We start from the raw sequence: 6,952 nt of genomic DNA on the forward strand, positions 1-6,952 counted from the left end.
ATATTGAGCGATAAAAGATATCTTGTCTGAGTAAAATAAATAGATTTAATTGATTTTTTGAAAATATTCTATCATCCTCAATACACTACTAATTAAAATCCAAAATTTAAATAACAAATTTAAGGTACAATTATTAACAAATTTAACTCAATGATGATTTTCAGTAACAAAATGATTTAGTTAAGTAATTATTTGAGTTGAACAGCAACAAATTCAAAATTCAGCTAATGTTATCAATAACAAATTCATCTCAATGATTTTTCAACAACAAAACAAACTAACTCAGTGAATTTTCATCAACAAATTATTCAAGGTTCATATTCAGTAACAAATTCATGTCGGTGATTATTTTCAACGACAAAGAGACTAATTCATTGATATTTGTAGCAACAAAATCAAAGATAGCAACAAAACAGAAAAGAAAAAAACAAAAGAATTTGTTGAAACTCACCAAATTGGGACCAACTTCCGGTTGCGCAAAGGAAATTGACGGCGAAGAGGAAGCGCTGGGACCTGCTGCTTTTGTCGCCGGCGACAACGAGGACAAGAAAGGCACGTGAGACCATGAGAGAGACCCAATATGAGAGAACGACGACAAGTTTGACGATACCAGAGACAGTGACAGAGACCGAAACTAAGAGATGAAGGGAGTTTGGATGCCACAGCAGTGAACTACAATGACAGGAATGAGAGAGCTCCATCTTTAGCCTAGTATGTTGAGAGACGAAAGTGAGAGTTTAGTGTTGCCAAACGACATAGTTTTTAAAAATGAAAAAAAAAACCAAAAAAAAAAAATATGATCCAATCCGAACTATGTAAATTGGCCAAATTGGCCAGATCCAACAGATCTAATAACTATTAAATATAGGTGGATACTACAATGAAGATGGCAAAAATATCTTCTTATGAAGATGCTTTGGTTAAAAGTGTAGTTTATTTATTTAGCCACACTTTAAACAAAAACAACATTTTTATAAATATCAAAATCTAACCATACAATCCATCATCCAAAGGTCAAAAAAAAATATACTCATATGAAGACAATTATATCATCTTCATTGTAGTATCCACCTTAAATATATTGTTGTTATTATAAAAAGCTAATTTTATTCTGATTTATTAAAAAAATAAAAAATAATCAATTTATTAATACATCCAATAATAATATTTCATGTAAATATCTTTAAAAAAATATTTTTTTAAGCCTTGTAAAAAAGTACGAATACAATATATCCAACTTAAATTCCGCAGGGAAGGAACTAACAGAAACTAAGTAGAGAAAGAAGCTAATTAATCCCTGAAGCTAATATACAAACTTAGAAAGATTGTTGGGTTGGAAACTACAAATTACAAGGCGGCAAATGGATCGTCGACCCACTTCCTATGGTGGTCGGTGGAGAAAGGTGAGCTGAAAAAGGAGCCCACAGCGGCTCGGACCTTGTTGACCCTTCTCCGGTGACGAATTCGCCGCAGAACCACTTCTTTATCCATATTCCCAGGCTTCTGGTTCTCACTTGGTTTCAAGAACAATTTGCTTGTCACAGTGGGCACCGACTCTTCCTTCTCGAATTCTGCTTCATCTTCCTCTCTGCCCTTGCTCACTTCAACTTTCTTGTCGTTGGAAGACATTTCTTGTTTTCTCTCGTTGTTTCTCTAAGTAGTGTAGTAGTAGTAGTACGGAAACTGATTCAAATTGCTAGCTATAATATTTTGGGGTTTAGAAGTGTTTGGTTACTTATATAGATGGTACGGGTGGGGGTGGCATGTGTGATGTGGCACCTTCTTTTGGGAATTACATGGTTGATTTTATCTTTTGAGAAAAAGGAAAATATAAAAATGAAATGCATGGGGGACATGGGGCGGTGGGATGCCATTCGAGGTGCAATCAAGAATCAGAGTGCCACAGATACCCATAATTCTCCCCTGGTTTCTGCAAGTCTCTGGTTTCACATAATTTTTTTTTGTTTTTGTGAGCGGAGGTTTCACATCATTTAAGCAGAATCAGATTCCATTAACAATAAACAATTGAGAGTGCCCTTTAAAATAATTTTTTCAAAGGCCTCAGACTTCATATTGGGCTCTATGACCCAAATTTTGGCTTCAGTTCGTCTGGCTTAGTTATAACACCCCGACAGAAAAAAAAGGTTGAACCTTTAGCCCAAAAAAACTTGTATCATGAGTACGACTAGGTGAAACGTACAACTTACAGGGTGTGTCCTGACGAAAAACAAAAACAAAAAACAACTTACTAGGGTGTGGCAATATTAGCCTGTTCCAAAAAAGAAGTAGATTAGTTACGGTTTATATCTATAACCAAAAAAAAAAGTTACGGTTTATATAAAAAAAATTATTAGTAATTACAAATTATATGATAATTAATTTTTTTCTTTACTAATTCCTTTAAAATGATAAAATTTGGAAGAAGTAAGAAGATAGGTTAGCCATGGAGGGTGATATGAATCCAACAAATTAAAGGTTCTAGTGAGATTTAATCGGACAAATTAAAGAAAGAACGAATGCTATCACAGTCACAATCACAAAAGAACAAGTTAGAGTCAGGAGGCATGAGGCACTGTCGGTAGCAGTGACGTTGGTTTTGATGACTTAGGGTGTGTTTGGGAAATCCGAAAAGAAGTAGTACGTTTAAATTTCTTGAAAGCTTTAACTTTTGGTTTGGCAAATTTTTCTTTTCATGAACGTAGAAGTGATTTTACTGCCAAAACTACTTTTACAAGAAGCGACTATTTTGAGCTTCTGTGTTTTCTTAACTGACTTTTAACCATAGATACTAACAATTTATTTACCTTTTACCAACTTTATCCTTTGTATATGTTATTGTATTATTTATAAAATTCTTGTTGTTTCTATTTATATGAGTTCTATTTTTTATTATTTATTATTTTTATTTTTTTTCAATTATTTGTTTGACATTATACATTTTTATAATTGTGATTTTTGTGTATTATGTTTGTTATTATCTTTTTATAATATAATTTATTAATTCTATTAGATAAAGTAAATTAAACAAAAAATTAACTGTAAATAATAATAATAATAAAAAATTATAACATACTAAAAAACGAGTACCAAAAATACTAAAAATATAGTATATAAAAAGATCATCAAAAACTTTTAGATTTGTTTCAATCACTGTAAAGTAAATATTTAATTTTTTTTTATTATTTTCAGTATTCTCTTTTATAATTATAATTCTCGTATACTATGTTTTAGTGTAATTTTTTATAATATAGATTATGATTCCATTAAAAAAGATAAATTAAATAAAAAATTAATCATAGATAATAATAAAATCATGAACGTTGAATTTCAAATTAATATTAAGAATAAGATTATTGAGAGTACTAGAATAAGAGTACGATGTAAAAAATACTAAAGTAACATTTAATATTTAAAAAATGTATCATATTTGATTAAATATTCTTTTATATATATATATATATATATATATATATATATATATATATATATAATTTATATATTTTTATTTTTATTTAAAAATATATTTTATCTATTTTTATATGTTATTTTTATTTTAGTAAGTAAATACTAATTTTATTATAAAATTAACTAATAAGATGTATTTAAATATCTAAATTAAAATAATAGGATAATATAAAAAAATTTAAATTGATGTTCATTTTAGTAATTTTTTATCTAAAAGTGATTTTGAATGGTATAAACCATACAACATTTATTTTACTATAATCTATTTTGATACAAAAATTACCAAACATAAATCACTTTAACACAAACTTACTTTTGATCAAAATCAAGTTTACAAAATCAATTTTATGCAAACACACACTTATAGATTCCATGAAAACTTGCTTTATGTTGTTTTGTCTTTTGTTTTAAAGAGGTGGTTTTGTCAGGTATTTACAAGATGCACTAATTAAACTCTTTAGGTTGACATCAAATTAGAATATGTTCTAACAATGATAACAATAATAATAATATTAATAACAATACTATGCTGTGCATTAAACTTTTAGGACTCTGTATTAGAGATGTCACAGGAATCAACATATTATTATTAATGGTGACTTTACACATGAAATTAAATAGTCACTTATTAATAATTTATAACTGACAATATTTAACAGAAAACAGCAAATGAAGTAGTATTTTTCTCATAAATTTTGTTGTGCTTTCCTTCGATCTTAAACATAAGCTTGGGTAGAGAGACGTGGTGTAAGAATTACTTTGAGCGGATTGGCTCTGACACTGGTTATCCCAACACGTTCAACCATATCAACTGGTTTTCCATCGGCTGTTACAATGTCAAACCCATGCAGCACATTAGCAAGTGTTAACTGCACCATTTGAAGACCAAATGACATTCCAGGACACATTCTTCTTCCTGCGCCAAATGGAATCAATTCAAAGTGCTGACCCGTAAGTTCAATGTCTTTGTGAGTTGTTAGAAATCTCTCCGGTCGAAACTCTAATGGATCAGGATATAAAGCAGGATCTCGTTGCATTTTTGAAATATTAGTCCAAAGTTGTGTGCCAGCAGGGATATGGTATCCACCCACCACACAATCATCCATGGATTCGTGAGGCAAATTGAGCACCACAGGCGGGTACAAGCGGAATGTTTCTTTGACAATGGCTTGAAGATACACAAGATTGTCTAGATCCGTTTCTATCACCATTCTATTAGCTCCTATATGTGTGTCTAATTCATGAACAGCTTTATTTAGAACTTGGCGATTATTCAAAAGTAAAGCAAGAGCCCAACTAAGTGTCCCTGTCGTGGTGTCTGTACCAGCCAAAATTAATGTCTGCAAAGAAATTACAAAGAAGCATGTTATTATCACTACGATAGATAGATCGATGTTGGTAAAAGGAAATAGGTAGGTACCAGGCATTAGGAGTGTTCATAAAATAATCAAATTGTGATTAATCAATTAAAAATTATAATTATATTTTGGTTAACTAATCTAATAAAATAATTTTAAAAATTATATTTATATTATTAAAAAATAGTTAATTAAAATTAAATTTTAAAAATTAGTTTTTAATCGGTTAATTAAAATTAAATTAAATTTTATACAATTTTTATTTTTAAATTGATTAATCTAATTTTTTTATATAAAAAACTAATTTTTAAATTTTTTAATCAATATTTTTAATTAATCTAAAAACAGATTTAATTTTTAAATTAACCAAAACATGATCAGCCTACCAGACATGTAGCTTTGATTAGAGTATCAACGTCCTGACCGTCGAAGCCTTGATCGATACTGGAAATAAGCTTGTCCATGTAATCAGGCTCTGCGCCATGATTTCTGCTAAGTCTGTGTTCTTCTAAGCAGTTCTGAACAAATTCATCCAACTCTTTCGCCGTTTTCTTCATGCCTTCTCTCCCCCATCCAAATCCAACCATCTCAACCACGGAATTGAATCAGCAACCACAAACGACGCACCGAGATCAAAGAAATCCCTCAGCGCTTTCCGGATTCGTTCGTTCTCTTCACTGTAACCGGTGAAACGCTTTCCCATCACCAACCTGAACATCACGTTTAGGGTAATCTCGCCAAACCATTTATCCATCTCCGTAACCGCCATACTCTTGTTGTTGCTATTATTGTAACTATCGTTCATTGCGGTTTTCACCTCCGATAACATCACGTGACTGTTCATATGTATCTTGTGGCCGGTGAGGACTTCCAAGATGGCCGTCTTGCGGAGGTTACGCCAACTGGGGCCATAGGATTTGAACGAAAATATGGCATAGTCGTACCCTAGAATTTCAAAGGCTATCATTTTAGGGCGGCCAGCGAAAGCTTTGTCGTTCACAGTGAAGCACTCTTTAGCTATCTCGCTGTTGCTCACGACTAATAAATTCTTGCGGCCGATGCTTATGGTGAAGATGGGTCCATATTTGTCGGCCATGTTGCCCAAGGTGATGTGCGGTGGCTGTGGGCCACCTAAGAGGTGGAGGTGCCCAATTAGCGGCCTTGCTCCACCAGCTTTTGGTGGTGCTTTTCTTGCTCGGGCTTTGTGGATGTGCCTGCTTCTTGATTGAAATGAAAGAGCAAAGAGAGAGAAGAATAGCAGAGCCATAGTGAATATGGCTGGTTGGGAGAGGAGGTTTTCGAAGTCCATGGTGTTGATTCGAAATTGAAGATATTACTCTCCTTTATGATGATTACGCTCTATGTTAATTGGTGCAGAATAATGTATGAGCTTCTTGATATACAATTATACATATAAATACTGTATTTCCGCAAATCGATATGGAAAACGTTAGGGATCAAATATAATAAATTTTAATAGTATTCTAATATTTATCAACCTGAATATATTGAAGCAACTTGCTCTTTAATTTGTCAATAATGTTCGGTGTCAACCAGCTCTTCTTCCTAGTTTATTATTATTATATGACGTGCAGTGTAATTAATAATGTTTGGCATGTTTCGATGATGAAAAATGGGTACGTCTAAACTGACTTCAACAATTACGTGTTTATTGAATAAGCCGTATTTATATATGCTATTAGATTTTATTAGATAAAAATTAAAAATTAATATAAAAAAAAATATTGATGGACTCTTATAAATATAAAATATCTTAACACATAAATAAATATTTTAAATGATAATATTTTAATACATAATATTTTAAAAAAAATAAATTTTTTTATTTTTAAATAATTAAATATAAAATATATAAGTATTTTTTATTTATTAAAATTAATTATTATACAAAATTTTTATAATATTAAAAAGTTATATTAAATTAATATTTTAAATTGTAACAAAATAATATAAAATAATTAAAATTTTATTTTATATTACTTGACAAATAATTAGATTATTATATTTAAAATGTATTAATTAATTATTTTTATTAAAGATATTATTAAATAATATAATTTTATATAAAAATATTTTAAAAATATAATTTATTTAAAATATTATATATA

General features: G+C 30.2%; 1 pseudogene; it reads right to left on the reverse strand.

The window, feature by feature from the left end:
• Window positions 1-4,029: 4,029 nt before the first annotated feature.
• Window positions 4,030-6,239, reverse strand: LOC112705788 (cytochrome P450 CYP82D47-like; annotated as a pseudogene).
• Between the last annotated feature and the right edge of the window lie 713 nt (window positions 6,240-6,952).

The sequence above is a fragment of the Arachis hypogaea genome, chromosome 8 (genome assembly GCF_003086295.3).
Source record: "Arachis hypogaea cultivar Tifrunner chromosome 8, arahy.Tifrunner.gnm2.J5K5, whole genome shotgun sequence".
NCBI classification, from domain to species: domain Eukaryota; kingdom Viridiplantae; phylum Streptophyta; class Magnoliopsida; order Fabales; family Fabaceae; genus Arachis; species Arachis hypogaea.